This window comes from Passer domesticus, chromosome 10 (genome assembly GCF_036417665.1).
Source record: "Passer domesticus isolate bPasDom1 chromosome 10, bPasDom1.hap1, whole genome shotgun sequence".
NCBI lineage: Eukaryota > Metazoa > Chordata > Aves > Passeriformes > Passeridae > Passer > Passer domesticus.
Window position 1 is genome coordinate 42,638,619 of NC_087483.1, and position 15,367 is coordinate 42,653,985.

Below are 15,367 nucleotides of genomic sequence, written 5' to 3' on the forward strand. Positions count from 1 at the left end.
CAGTGTATTTGAGAAAGTAAGGGAAAAACCCATCAGAAATGAACCAAAATTGCTCGTGGAATAAGCAAATAAGGGAGATGGGCTCTGGGCTGAATAAACAGCCTGTGTGGTGTGTGCACAAATCAGAGGTGCCTGCCCAGCCCAGCGCCGGGGGAGCCCAGGATCTGGGGGGCTCTAGTAAGGACAAACAAGCAGCTGAACGCTCCAGGATCCCCAGGAATCTTTTTACCTGAATACTCAGCTTCTGCTGCCCACAACTAAAAAGCAAATGCTGTTATTTTAATGTATATTAATGACCTAAACCGTGGGAGTTTGGCTGTTTTGTGATACTGCCCGGCCATGGCTCAGCTGTGGCACCTCCATCGTCCCCATCACCCTTGAAACACTGAGAGGTCAGCTCCAAAGCAGCTTCTGGCTCTCCAGTACAGCTCAGGAACACCTCAAACAGCTTCACAGCGCTCAGGAAACAACACAGAGAGCAGCAGCAACCACACAAAATTAGGAGGGATGAGTCAATGACAAAACCCTTAAATGGGCACAAAATAATTCTGTTCCAGGCCTGTACTCCAATAATTTCACACTGAAGCCTCAGACACCATCCCAACCCAGGCCTCTGAAGCCTGGTAAGAAGACTCCTGCCTGCTGTACTCTCCTCCCAGCAGTGGCAGGGCTGCACAAACTCTACAGCAGAGAGCAGGGACCCCCAGAGCCATCAGCCTGACCCCGGGCATGGGGCAGGGCGAGGCTGCTGAGCCCTGGAGCAGTGGCACTCCCAGCCAGGAGCTGGCTCCCCTGCAGGAGCTGTCCTGCAGAGCTGGGGCAGAGGGAGCTGGCAGCAGGGCAGCGAGGGCACAGGCTGCAGCCACTCCCTGGACTTTGCAGGGGTGCCAGGGGCAGCACGGGCAGGAGCAGGACGGTGCCAGGGGCTGCTGCTGAGGGAGCTGCAGCCCAGCATTGCCTCCTCACCGTGGGAACACCTGGATGGGCCCCAGGAGCCCATCCCAGGGCAGGGAACCCTCTCAGTGGTTGTCAGTGTCAGTCCCAGCTGGCTCGGACCCCAAACCCTTGGCTGAGCCCAGTGAGCCCAGCACAGCCCCAGGGGCCCTGGAGCTGTCCCAGGGCAGGAGGGAGCCAGGGCTCCGTGCCCACACTGCCCTTGGCAGAGTCACTGGCACTCCCCAGCCCCTCCTCACCTCCCAGCCTGGCTCACCTGAGCTCCAGCTGATGCTTTCCTTCTCTCAGTTAAATGCTGCTCTCTCTTTTGGTGCTGGCACTTGGAATTTAAAGAGAGAGCGAGAGAGTGACAGGGACTATATGCAGCAGGGCAAATATTTGTTGTATAAGATAAACACACAATTATCTAAAATGTAATCTTAATATGACTTATTAAAATAGATTACATTTTAATGTGCACTGCAATTTGCACATCATCCAGCACACTCTGGGTATGCAGCTTCCCCTGTGCCTCTCCCCTGACAACCTGCACTGCTGCAGATACAGGGGAGGCGAAAAACCCGCCGCTATCTCCCTCTAAATGGCTCCATTCCGTGTTGATAGTCAGATACAGCCCTCACCTTTATCCCAGCTTGTTTCTGACCCACTGAGTTCGTGTTAATCACCCCTGTGGGCACCAATAATTTCCCCATATGTGGAATTTGATAAGTTAGAGCACCCACTTCATTTCAAGAAGATTCCAGCTGGCTATCCAGTTATCGCTATGGACAGCTTCAAGCACTTCCATGCTGCTCCTTGTATTCTCAGCTTTATCAAGTGCTTTGCACTTTTTGTCTTTTATCTCTTAATTGAGACCTGACTGCAAGAAATGCCTATCTCTTAAAGTGTGGTGCATTAAGTATTAACTTGAACTGCTTTGGCTACTTGAGGTACAGAAAAACCTTAAGAAGCAGGGAAAAGGGTGAAAAAAAAAAATCTCCCCAAATCTCTATTTAGAAAAACTGTGTAAATGCTACAGTGTAATAAAAAAATAAATCTTGTTCTTCCTTCTCTGCCTCTTCCTTACAAATAAAAGGAAAAATAGAAAAGGAAAGTGTGTATTGCAGACAGAAATCAACTCCATCTACTTGTTTGCTTAACTGGAAATGCATTAAAATGCAAAGGGCCTGGAAAAGGAAAGCGCTAGGAAATGAATGTGTATGAATAAGAAATTATTTCACAATTAAAGGTGGTAAAGAATTCTTTTCTCACCGAATGATCTGTTCAGTCCATTCAGTTGTCAAGAGCAGCAGCTGAATCTCCTCATGGAGGAGCTGGGCGGGTGTGGATTGCCACAGACACACTTTGATGGGGAATATCTGTGTTTTTTTTAAGCATCCCTCCCAGAACGACTCTGAGCGAAGAGTGTGGAGTCTGGCAGAGCCAAGACAGCGTGGAAGATGCAGGTTCTCTCTTGCTGCTCCACTCTGCACTTACTCCTTCCCCACAGACGTGCTCTGCATTCAGCAACAGCCCCAAGAGCAGAAGTGTTCCACTCCCTGTTGGTGTCTGAAACCCAAAACCTGATTTGGGTTTGTGTTTTTCCCCATTTTGCTGGCAAGCAACCTCCCTGGAAAACTGCTCTCAAACTGCCTGAAGGAGCTCTCCTCGTGTCCCTGGCAGGAGGGGGCAGCCAGGCGAGGGTCAGTCTCTTCTCCCCAGGAACAAGGGGCAGGACGAGAGGAAACGGCTCAGGCCATGCTGAGGGAGGCCCAGGTTGGACAGCAGGGAAGATTCCATCCCTGGAGGAGTGGTTAAGCACTGGCACAGCTGCCCAGGGCACTGCTGGAGTCACCATCCCTGGAACTGCTGGGAAAATGAGTGGACAGGTTGTTTCCCAGTGTGGTTCGGGGGGATTCAGCTGAAGGTTGGGCTTGATGGCCCTGCAGGTCTCTTGCAGCCTCAGTGATTCTGTGATTCTCCAAACTGAACATCTAAGCTCAGGATATATTTGAAGATGTTGGCACAAATCTCCCGGTACAGCAATTTTATCCTCTGTAAAATGAGGCAAAAAAAAATTCCAATGTCAGCTTAAAACCTCTGGACCAGCACTAGTCCCAAACTGTGGTGCCCTGACAAAAACCTGGGATCCACAAATTCCTCATTAATTCCTTCACTTCCTTTTTAAAGCAAAACTAAACAAGGCATGAACTGCTTCTTCTAGCCCAAAGCCAGTTTCTCAGGAGGACCAGGCAATATCTTTGTGCCAATGACTTGGCAGCATGGAAAAGCAGAGGAAAAGCAGGACTTGCCCTTCTGCCTCCTGGACTGCAGGTGTCACTCGCAGGTGGTGGGACAATACACCTGCACTGGATGTGGAGTAGTGTTATTTCCCTGAACATGAACAAGAAATAAATAATAGTAAATTGACTTTTCAAAGGCTTTTTGCCCATTCACAGAGCTCAGGTGAGTCCAGGTCTCGCCGTGACCCAAATGCATCCCCACTCCTGCAGCTGCAGGTGTGTTCTGCCACTGGTTTATAAAGATTCCAGTTTGCTGCCCCAAAAAAGCCACAGGCAAGGCAGACAAGCCCAGGACTGTGTTGGGCAGCTTAGGAAAAGGAAATATTGATAAGCCAAAAGGCATTTTTCCATTCAAAGACAAGGGCAGCAGCAATAATCCCATAGTGAGGGAGAGTATTCCTCACCTTCCTCTCTGGGGGACGTTACTGAAATCAGAAAAGTAAAGCAAAGGCCTTGAAAATGAAGGTAAAATGACACATAACAGCACTTCAAAGGGGTTAGATGAAGGCACCTGTGGTTCCTCAGGGGCAGAAGGGCCACTCACAGAGTGGGAAATAAAGACAGGAGGATATTTTTGCTGGTCAGCAGTAAAAGCAGAACAGAATCAAAGCACCAAAGAGGTACAGGGTACAAAAGGGAATTCAAGGGAACCATAAAGGGAATTTTTTTACATGGCTAACACTGTATAACTGAAATGAAATTTCCTATGCAACAGAAATATAAGGCACCAGAGAAGATACAATTCACCTGCAAGAAGTCAAACCCTTTGCCATGGCATCAGATATTTAACAGCATCCCCAGATATCAGAAGGCTTTTACTAATTACAAATTCCCACTTATAACCAAGGTCTACCACAAAGAAAAAACTATGAAGAACCCATGATCTGTTACTCTTGTCTTGCCAGCTCACAACCTTCTTGGATTAGTTTTGGGGAGAATGTAAACTCAATATATGAAGTGAGTTGGCTGCCACAAACTGGTACAAATCCCCTCAGTGAGTGAATCCCTGGCACACACTTGTACAAATCCCTTCAGGAATCACTGGCACACACTTGTACATATCCCTTCAGGAATCACTGGCACACACTTGTACAAATCCCTGCAGGAATCCCTGGCACACACTTGTACAAATCCCTTCAGTGAGTGAATCACTGGCACACACTTGTACAAATCCCTGCAGGAATCCCTGGCACACATTTGTACAAATCCCTGCAGGAATCCCTGGCACACACTTGTACAAATCCCTGCAGGAATCAGTGACACACTTGTACAAATCCCTTCAGGAATCCCTGGCACACACTTATACAAATCCCTGCAGGCATCCCTGGCACACACTTGTACAAATCCCTGCAGGAATCCCTGGCACACACTTGTACAAATCCCTTCAGGAATCCCTGGCACACACTTGTACAAATCCCTTCAGGAATCCCTGACACACACTTGTACAAATCCCTGCAGGCATCCCTGGCACACACTTGTACAAATCCCTGCAGGCATCCCTGGCACACACTTGTACAAATCCCTGCAGGAATCCCTGGCACACACTTGTACAAATCCCTGCTGGAATCACTGACACACACTTGTACAAATCCCTGCAGGCATCCCTGGCACACACTTGTACAAATCCCTGCAGGAATCCCTGGCACACACTTGTACAAATCCCTGCAGGCATCCCTGGCACACACTTGTACATGTCCCTGCAGGAATCCCTGGCACACACTTGTACAAATCCCTGCAGGCATCCCTGGCACACACTTGTACATGTCCCTGCAGGAATCCCTGGCACACACTTGTACAAATCCCTGCAGGAATCCCTGGCACACACTTGTACAAATCCCTGCAGGAATCCCTGGCACACACTGTCAAATCCCTTCAGGATCTGTACCCCTCACAGGTGGTGGGACAATACACAACCTTCTCCTGCACTGGATGTGGAGCAGTGTTATTTCTCTGAACACTGACAAGAAGTAACAGAGCAAGGGCCGTATTTTAAGAACCAAGCTGATAGCTGAGACTACACAAAATGTAAATCCTGCAATCAGATAAATCTCCCAGCACACAGACAAACAGGAGCACCCCCAGTTCCAGGGATTTCACCCCCCCGTCCCTGCTCAGCTCCCTCAGCAGGCTGGGCTCAGCCCTCCACCCACACAGAAATGTCTCTGCATTTGGCACATTTCCCACAGCCCCCAGGCTCTGTATTCCCCAAGCCCCCTGAGCCGTTTGGCTGCGGAGACGCCTGTGTTATTGTCAGATTCAAGAGTTAAATATTCCAGGAGGAATTTGTTCCTGCACGGTGATACATAATGCCTGAAAACCCCCTGCACCAATATTGCTCTCAAATTGGCAGCAAGTGAACAAGGGACATGAAGGATGCTTCAGCACAGTAACCTATCCTTCCTTCTCTCCTGGGAGCCACTTGGCCAGCTTTCATCCTCATAATTATAATAAATTTGACATTTCATAGATAATATTGATTTCTGTATTTTAGCATTTCACCATAGGTGACAGTCTAGCGTCAAGAATGAAATTTCTATTGATCTCCAGCGCATTAATCTCTCATGTGTATGTGATCATTTTTATAAGACCTTTTACTGCACATAAATCAATATTTCATATTTCCAGCTATGCCAGAGGAGATGTCATATTTGTAAACTGTGAGTTGACACCTGCAATTCCTTCCTGTTCAGCTTCAACTGTTCAGTAACAGTCGATTCAGGGTTGGGAAAGGATCAAGCTCCAGAAACAAGTGAGATGAAAAAGAAGGATGTAGAATACAGTAATTAGCTTAATGAACAAAGCAGCGGAGTAAGTGAAATAAAGCTGTGTTTCTTCTGCTTACACTTGCCTCATGAATACAAACATCTTTAGGGAGGTTTGCTAAGCGACTGATAACGCATTTTAATATGTTTAGAGCACATTATAGTATAAATGTATTAGGGAAATAGAAGCTGTTAGGAAATTAGGCAAACTCCTAAATTAACTGCCTTGCTTGATACACCCTTATATCCATCTGAAATTATCCCTTTCACTCACAGCATTACCGGCCATTCTAACTTGGAGATGATACAAGAACTATTTAGTCACCATTTAAACTCTATAATTTAGCAAACATAATTATAGTTTATAGATAATAATTAGAGTAATAAAATTCTCCTCTTTGAGCTGAAATATGAACTTCCCACAAACAGCAAATGGTACCAGGAGAAGAAAAAGAGTAAATCACAATGAGACCTGGTTCTCCTATGTGTAGAGGTTTAAGTGAATCAGTTCAAAATCACATGCATAAAAGATCTTTAAATAATATAGAATCCATAAATAAATAAAACTGTCCAGCTGCTTTGGGATTTGCTAAATTAGTTAAATGAGCAATTACAGCGTGATGTCCAGTGGCCCCAAACCCCTTTCCAGCATTCAGCACTTTAAATTATTTGCTTTGTTAACAGTGACCTCCTCTAGTCTGGACAGATGAACAGTTTGTGGTAGCAGTGGGTAATCTGTGAATTAAGAAGCAGAGTCACTTAAAGCTACATCCATAATCCATATGCAGACACAGCTCCTGATAAAAGCGCCATGCCAGTTCAGTCCTGGGTGTGTGGACAAAATCACAAGCGTGAGCTGTCCCAGCTGACCTGGAACAGCCCTTCCCTCAGTCACAGTCGCTACAGGGCATTTCCAGGGAATGCAGTCAGGACTCAGCCCGCTGCTGAGCAGTGCTCCCATCTGCACAAACAGAACCACCACAAATGTTTTTGGAGCCACACTCGGATGAGGGCCCCGTTGCAGGAAGCTCCTCAGCCCTCCTGCCTGGCTGAAGGCTGATTTTGAAGCTCCCATTCTACACCCATTCCCTATAAGCGCTATTGGCACACTATTATTTCAAATTACACGTCTACTCACAGCGCTGAAATGCTGCTCTTGCTAGGGCCTAAAGGCCAATCCTTTCTGTCCGTCTCTGAACACGTGCCCATGAAGTGTGTCGCCATGTGCCTGTGTTAACACGGTGACAGACACTCTGTCAAAGTGTGACTGATTGCCCTGTGTGACGAGACCCCCGAGGTTGTGGCAGGTGCTGATGGAAGGGGCAGCATCAGAAAAGCATCTGGGCAGAGCGGGCGGTGTCAGGGCGAGGGAGGCGCGGGGTGAAAGGTGTCCCCACACACAGTTCGGTCAGAGGGGCCTGGCGAGAGCCGTCCCTGCTGGCAGCCTCCATTTGTTTGGCAGGGAATGAGTTCCAAGTGTCTGCGGCCCCACGTGAAGCAGCAGCGCAGCGAGGCCCAGCAGCGCAGCGAGGCCCAGCGGCGCAGCGAGGCCCAGCGGCGCAGTGAGGCCCAGCAGCGCAGCGAGGCCCAGCAGCGCAGCGAGGCCCAGCAGCGCAGTGAGGCCCAGCGGTGCGGCAAGGCCCAGAAGTGCAGTGAGGCCCAGTGGCGCGGCAAGGCCCAGCAGTGCAGTGAGGCCCAGCAGCGCCGTGAGGCCCAGCAGTGCAGTGAGGCCCAGCAGCGCCGTGAGGCCCAGCAGCGCCGTGAGGCCCAGCATGCAGTGAGGCCCAGCGGCGCAGTGATGCCCAGCAGTGCAGTGAGGCCCAGCGGCACAGTGAGGCCCAGCAGTGCAGTGAGGCCCAGCGGCGCAGTGAGGCCCAGCAGTGCGGCGAGGCCCAGCAGCGCGGCGAGGCCCAGCAGCGCGGCGAGGCCCAGCAGCGCGGCGAGGCCCAGCAGCGCAGCGAGGCCCAGCAGCGCAGCGAGGCCCAGCAGCGCAGTGAGGCCCAGCAGCGCAGTGAGGCCTAGCGGTGCAGTGAGGCCCAGCAGTGCGGTGAGGCCCAGTGGCGCAGTGAGGCCCAGCAGTGCGGTGAGGCCCAGCAGCGAAGTGAGGCCCAGCGGCGAAGTGAGGCCCAGCGGCACAGCAAGGCATCAGCGCTTGCAGGGCTGGGCCAGTGCTGGGCTCTCTGCCCCAGCAGTCTGCAGCTGGTGCAGCTGCCTACAAGGGCTTTGCTTGGGAAAAACTCAGAGACAGGGAACACAGCTCAGCAGAAACCATTCCACACGTGTTGTGCACAACCGAGAGAACAGGCTGGCCAAAGAAACTGGGAATTCCCCAGCCCAGGGAGTGTCCCAGGCCAGGTTGGACACTGGGGCTTGGAGCAGCCTGGGATAGCAAAAGGTGTCCCTGCCATGGCAGGGATGGGGATGGATGAAGTTTAAGGTCCCTTCCAAACCAGATCATTCTATAATTCCATGAAGAGCCATCCTTTCCATCCAGCAGCTGGTGCCTTCTGTTTATCTGGAGGTGGCAAAGCAGCTCCCACCCTGCCACATCTGCACATCTCACACCTGCAGATGTGGGCAATCCACCCTCAGCACGACTGTAATGGAATAAGGCAACCTGTCGAGTGTGAGAGCAAACGCTCAAACATGGTTTCTTGGCCTTGCCCTTTGATAATCCACAGTAACTCAGTGCCTACTCAAACCTTCCCTGCTGGGGAGGAATATTTACTCATTCTGTTGCTTTTACCAGTGCTGTCATAGACCAAGTACAACCTGCTGAAAAAAGAAATAGTAAGTTTCACCTGAAAAATATTTATTTCTGGTCAGAACTTGTGTTCAGTTGTGCCCATGAGGGGTGGCAATCCCTGCTCCCAGGGAACCCCACGAGAGTTTCACAGGAGCTCCTTGCAGAAACTGCTCTGGGAATGAGATTATCCCTGTGATGTCAACACAGGCTGTTATTAACACATTAGGTGAGAAAAAACGTTTTGTGTTATTAAATTAGTGAGAACATAATTCACATTTGGTTGGACTTTGTCTCATCATTTATGAACAGTAAATACTCCAATACTCCCAGAGCTGAATTAACTCAGCATTCCTTAGCATGAGGGGCACAAGAGCCCCCTGTTCAGCTCCTCATCACCAGAGTGGCCAGATTTTGGACAAGGGACAGATTTCCAAGCAAAGTTTAGATTCAGCACAAATAAATACAGTGCTACATTATGATATTCCAAGGATCCCACACTGATCATTGGTTCTATCAAGGTCCAATCCAACCCAAGATATTCTGGGATTCTGGGACTCCTTTTAACTTCTCCTCAATTTACTTTAGGTTGAACAAGCCTGGAGCACCCTGGGTAGTGGGAGGTGTCCCTGCCCATGGCAGGGGTGGAATGGGATGGGATTTAAGGTCCCTCCCAACACCGACCAGTCTGGTATTCCATGATTTTATAACACTTTGGCACATCCTCTGCCATTTGGGCACAGCCCACAAACGTCACGGCAAACCCAAGACAAAGAAGTGAACAACAGCAGGATCATCCCCTGGGAATGGAGCCACCTTCCCCTGGCAGGGGGGTTCAGGTGAACGTAATGAAATCCCTCTGTGCCTGGTGCATCCCTTCATCCCTGGGGATTTCAAACTGCTTCCAGCCCTTTGGAGCTGCAACCTCACAGCCAGTGCTGCTCTGAGCATGGTGGTGTCTGTGGGATTCCTTCCCAGCCAAGCTGTCCTTCTGGACTCCCCGTGCCCATGAAAACAGGGAATGTGGTGCTGTGGGAGCAATGTCCCGCAGAAAGGCTGAACCCAGGGAGCACAGCTGGGTGAGCAGATTTTCCCACCCTGAACAGGAACTCTGAAGCCACCAAGGTGCTGCTGGAACCTTCCCAGGGGAAAAAGCCTTCCCAGGAACAGACCTGTGGATTTAAAAATCAGTTTTGATGTGACCTAATGGCTTTTGCTGCTTTGAAAAGAACATGAAAGAGTGACAGCAATATTGAATTTTTAAAATCCTGCTCTGTCCACCTGCAGAGCTTTTCTGGCATTCTTTAATAAGGACTTTTACCATGTCATTATACATTTTAATTACACTGTTAAATGTCACAATCATACATGCTAATGACATCATTATACCTATTTACACCAATTATGTCATTTGATGCAATTACAGTAATTCTGCCAATACACACAAATCAATAAAAAGGTTTTGTTTGCATTTTTAAATGAGCAATCACAAAAGAATAAATCCACTTTCTAAGAAATGCAGGGCAAGGACTCAAATCCTGAAACTAAAGAAGTGACATTTGAGGCCTGGTTCTTATTTCCACTACTATGAACACTAAAAACTTCCAAACCCAAAGATGACACAATCATCCTGGTATCACCTGCAGAGGTCTCCAGGAACGATTTTGCACTTTCTTCCAGGTCATCCTGGCAGTGATAAGTGACAGAATTCCACAGCAACCACACTGGATCTTTAAATTCATGGATCTTTTCTCCCATCTCCCACAAGACAAGTTTCACAGGAGGATAACTGCAGAGTCATGGAACAGCAGATTGGTTTGGGTTGGAAGGGACCTCAAAACCCATTTCATTCCACCCCTGCCGTGGACAGGGACACCTCCCACTATCCCAGGTTGCTCCAAGACCTTGCAGCCTTTCCTGGAACGCTTCCAGCATCTTTCCCTGCCCAGGTCACCACCTGAGGGCTGACATCCCATCGCACACAGAGCTGAGCATCACGGAATGGAGGTTTTGATCCTTCCCAAGCTCCCATGCTGGAGCCAAGGCCCTTTGCTCATGAGGAAACTACAGCACAAACTGGGAGCTTGCAGCACACAGTTCCAGTGATGTTTGCCAGGGTTTAAAACCTCTTTCCTGTGCAAAGATCCATATCTTGCAAAAGGAAATCCAGTGAAATTGGAATACCTCAGTTAGTGCTGAAGTGATTCAGAGAATCAGCTCTGCCCACATTTTCTTTAAACTAACTTTTTTCTACACCTGCTTACAGGCTCCTAAACACACTTTAACCTATATGAATAAATTCCAGGTCTTCCCCAAAACCAGACAGTTCTCTTTTCCTGAAGCATTGCTGGCAGCCTACACAAGTATTCATCAGTCCAAGGCTGCTCTTTCCTCTCTCTCCACTACTGAAAAAAAGATATATTATTAAGAGATTTCATTTTTTCTTAGTATTTAACATGATCAGTTTCTGTGTCTGGATGGTTTGAAATATGTTCTCCATTGGACAGATAAGTCTTGGGCAAATGACTGACCTTTTGAAATAATATTTATAATTTTAGAAATGTAAAACTTAACATTCTTTAGTAATCCAATATTAAAATACATTTAAGTTGATCTATTAAATGCTACGATTCAAACTTTAAAAAAAATGTGCAATAGAAAAACATTAACAACATGTGTGGTTTGGAAAAATTCATTTATACAGCAGTTTGCAATGTCATGATGTATTTTAAATAAAAGAGCTACAGACAAAGGTATTGATTTTAGAGACTTAACTAAATAAACAGTATGTAAATTCTGTCTTTTTCTATAAAATTGGATCAGGACGCACATATTACAGTGTCTTTTTCTGAGGGAATGACAGCGATTGAATTTGGCAGACATTGGAATTTGGTTAAAGAGTTAAAGACCTTTGCTCTTTGGTTTGCAGCGCAGGCGAGCGCCGGGAAAGGACAGCGGCGTGGGGGCACGGCCACGGCTGGGGGCAGCTGCCCACGGCAGGTGTCACTGTCACTGCCACTCAGGGGTCCCCCTCAGCCCGGCCTGGCCCTGCCCCTGCCCTGCCGTCACCTCGGGGTGACAACGGGGACAGGAGGCACCCCGGGAACGCTTCCTGCTCTTCTGGGGGCAGCGCTGCCTGGGGGGCACCCAAAGGGGGTCCTGGACTGGCCCTGCCTGGGATCGTCCTGGGGAAATTCCCTGCATAGAAAAGTCAGCTTTGGGCTGCTTGGTCTCCAAGCTGAGCTGCCCAGTCTCTTTTTCCAAGCCTCTCGTGGAGCAGCCCCGACACCTGGAGGGTCCTTCCCCTCCCCAGCCCCATCCAAAACTTGCAGATCAGCAGTGCTGACCATCATGCTCTTTAAAAAAAAAAAAAGGAAGATTTATTGATAACCTTTCTAACAAAGGGAAGATCATTCCCCAAGTTCCTTATTAATTTATGCTCCTCTATAATTATCACTTAGAGCAACCACTGGAGCACTAATAAATATATAATGAAAGCAAAAACATAGCACGCTGTGGTGCTTAATCTGAGATTACATATTTATAACAACAAAATATGCAATTCGAGCCTGGTTCAGGGCTTTCTATCCCAGCCCACCCCCTCTGAGGGCCGGTTTTTTCCCCCCCTTCTTTGTTATGTCATTCTGCAGACAGATCCCAGGCTGTTCCCTGTCACCCACCGGAGCAAGCGGCTCAACAGCAAGCACAGTTGGACAGCCCTTAATTAGTGCTGCTCGGGATAGTCAGGACGAGAGCTGTGTCAGCATCTCACTCAGATGCCAGCCGGGGGTGCCCTGGGTGCTGCCCGAGCCCCGGGCAGGGCGGGCTGGGCAGGAGGGGCTCAGCCCAGCCCCAGTCCCAGCCCTGGCAGCGGGCAGGGAGCGCCCAGAGCCAGCGGGAAACGGCAAAAGCAGCGCTGGGTCTCTCATTGCCACCCCCAGGAACACGGAGCTGGGGGACTGGCGCTGCGAGGAGAAACAGGAAATTATGTACTTGGTGTGAAGTGGCCTCAAATTATTCTATCCCATTACACAAAGTATTTATTTCTTTAAGCTTGAACCATGCAGGGTCATCGGCTCTGCCTAAACGGTGCCAGAGAGGTAAGAACAAACAGGCAAATATCAAAGTCACTCTTCAGTTCCTTAAAAACTCAGCATGGAATTCCAAATGCTGTTATTCAGATATTTGAATATAAAATCCTGGTTTCTTATTCAAAAAGAACCAGGAGTGATATTAAAACTTAGCATTTTCATGGGGATTAACAGACTGTTCCACAGGCTATAACCCATTCTAGGGAAAAGCAGCAGAATTGTACCTCCTTTACATTGCCTTGCGCCTGGAGATGTGCCCAAGGAACCATGTGAAGGCATCCCAAATTTCACAGCTGGATTTTCACCATTTGAACAACTTGCCTTTCGCTTTAAATCAGGTGGGGATGTCAGCTGGTTATTCACATCATGTCATACCCTAAGCATCACTCCCACGTTCCTACCCCAACAAACTGTGCTTTCATTTGGTTGTGATCAACGCTAGACACAAAGTGGGGGTGACAGCATTTTCCAGTGCAAACTTGTCATTGTTTATGAAAGATTCATAAACTGAGAGTGACATCAGGTAATGTCTCCATAATCAGTGAGGAAACCTGGGCAAGGCAGAGCATTTTCAGCTCAGAATTTCTTCCAAATTATTTTGCTTTGAAGGGTCAGTGCTCATGGTGTGCTCAGACATGAGCAGCAGTCACCTGAGTCAGTTCTGCTCCCAAATTGGAGGGATCCAGTTTTTAAAGGGAAGCAGCTACAAATGCCTGGGGAGGTGCAGAATTCATATTTTGGGGGGGAAATTGGGTGAAGCGATGAGATCCATGAGCACCTCTCAGATCTCCTCCCTTGAACAATTAAAGCCACGATCCCGAGAGAACAAACGAAAACAAATGGGGGCTTGGTGTGTGTGTCATCCTTCTCTCTAATGCTCCAGCAGCTCTGCTCAGAGTTCAGCCAGTAAACAGCATGATTGATGGTCTTCCATGCTCAAGTAGGAAAAACTGGAGATTCAGCTCCTTCTCCTGCTCCATTTTTCTTTTGCTGCTGCACCATTAGAGCTGGATGCCATCAATTTAAGCAGGTACAGGATCATACCCTAAAAATAACTCTCCTGATCTCTCCATTTCTTGTTGGAGGAGCCGGGGAACCGGGCTCCTGTGTGAGGTGCTCCTCACCCATCCCCATCTCTGCCCACCAGCTGTGGAAACTCCTGTGCACCAGCCACCAATGTCACAGGGCAGGACACAGGTGGAGCGGGCACAAAGCTCCCCTGATCCCCCAGGATTTGCTCCTCATCCCACAGGAATCACCCCGATCCCACAGGAATCACACCGATCCCACGGGAATCACCTCGATCCCACAGGAATCGCCCCAATCCCACGGGAATCACCCCGATCCCAGAGGAATCACCCCAATCCCACGGGAATCACCCCAATCCCACAGGAATCACCCCAATCCCACAGGAATCACCCCGATCCCACGGGAATCGCCCCAATCCCACGGGAATCACTCCGATCCCATGGAAACAACCTCGATCCCACAGGAATCGCCCCAATCCCACAGAAATTGCCCCAATCTCACAGGAATCACCCCGATCCCAGAGGAATCGCCCCAATCCCACAGGAATCGCCCCAATCCCATGGGAATCACCCCGATCCCACGGGAATCACCCCGATCCCACGGGAATCACCCCAATCCCATGGAAATCACCCTGATCCCACAGGAATCACCTCAATCCCACATGAATCACCCCGATCCCACAGGAATCACCCCGATCCCACAGGAATCACCCCGATCCCACAGGAATCACCCCAATCCCACAGGAATCACCCCAATCCCATGGAAATCACCCCGATCCCACAGGAATCACCTCAATCCCACAGGAATCACCCCGATCCCATGGGAAACACCCCGATCCCACAGGAATGGCCCCGATCCCGCGCCCGGCGCGGAGCCGCGGTGGCTCTCCAGGCTGGTGGCAGCACAGGCTGCTTTATAAGGATGAATGAAGATGAAAAGGAAGACAAATAGAAGTGAATGAGGCGCTGCTGGCCGTGATTCATGAGAGCCCGCAGTAAGCCTGTTAGCCTCCGCCTGGCTCCCTTCGCCGGGAATAATGGATAGTTACAGTGCGGATGGTGACATTGTCAAACCATCAGGAATTGCTGATTATGGTGCTAAATATTGATCTCTGCTTCACATGTGTCAAAATTCTTTCTTCCCTTAATTAGAACTTCCCTAAGCACCCTCCAAGAACAAACCGAATAGATCAGATCTCCGTGAAAGGGAGTGTGATACCAGAATATAATTGTGACCTCTTGTCTTCCTCCTCTCTCTGGAGTTTTGAGATGACTTCAGCTGTCTATCCTGCCCTTCCCAGCACATGTGATAATCATACTCATTTTTCCCAATCTAACCATAGGAAGATTTTTCCAAGGCTGTGCTTTTCATCATTTCAACCCACCGGGGCTGCAGTCAGATGGCAGCGAAACTTAAAGTGCCAGAAGGTGCCTTTTTCTATTTGTTTGTTTCATGGTACACTGCACCAGGCAATGACCTGTGGCAGGAGTGTCACACAACACGGAG

General features: G+C 49.0%; 1 protein-coding gene and 1 long non-coding RNA gene across 2 annotated transcripts in view; one reads left to right on the top strand and one right to left on the bottom strand.

Annotated features, from left to right (window-relative positions):
- GALNT13 (polypeptide N-acetylgalactosaminyltransferase 13) overlaps positions 1 to 15,367 on the top strand; it is a 308,398-nt gene that overhangs the window by 277,845 nt on the left and 15,186 nt on the right. The window lies entirely within an intron of this gene.
- LOC135308402 (uncharacterized) lies at positions 1,233 to 7,307 on the bottom strand. Its single transcript, XR_010368837.1, has 3 exons — positions 7,137 to 7,307; positions 2,206 to 2,988; positions 1,233 to 1,273 (listed from the first exon to the last, which is right to left on the bottom strand). It is a non-coding gene; the product is annotated as an uncharacterized LOC135308402 (long non-coding RNA).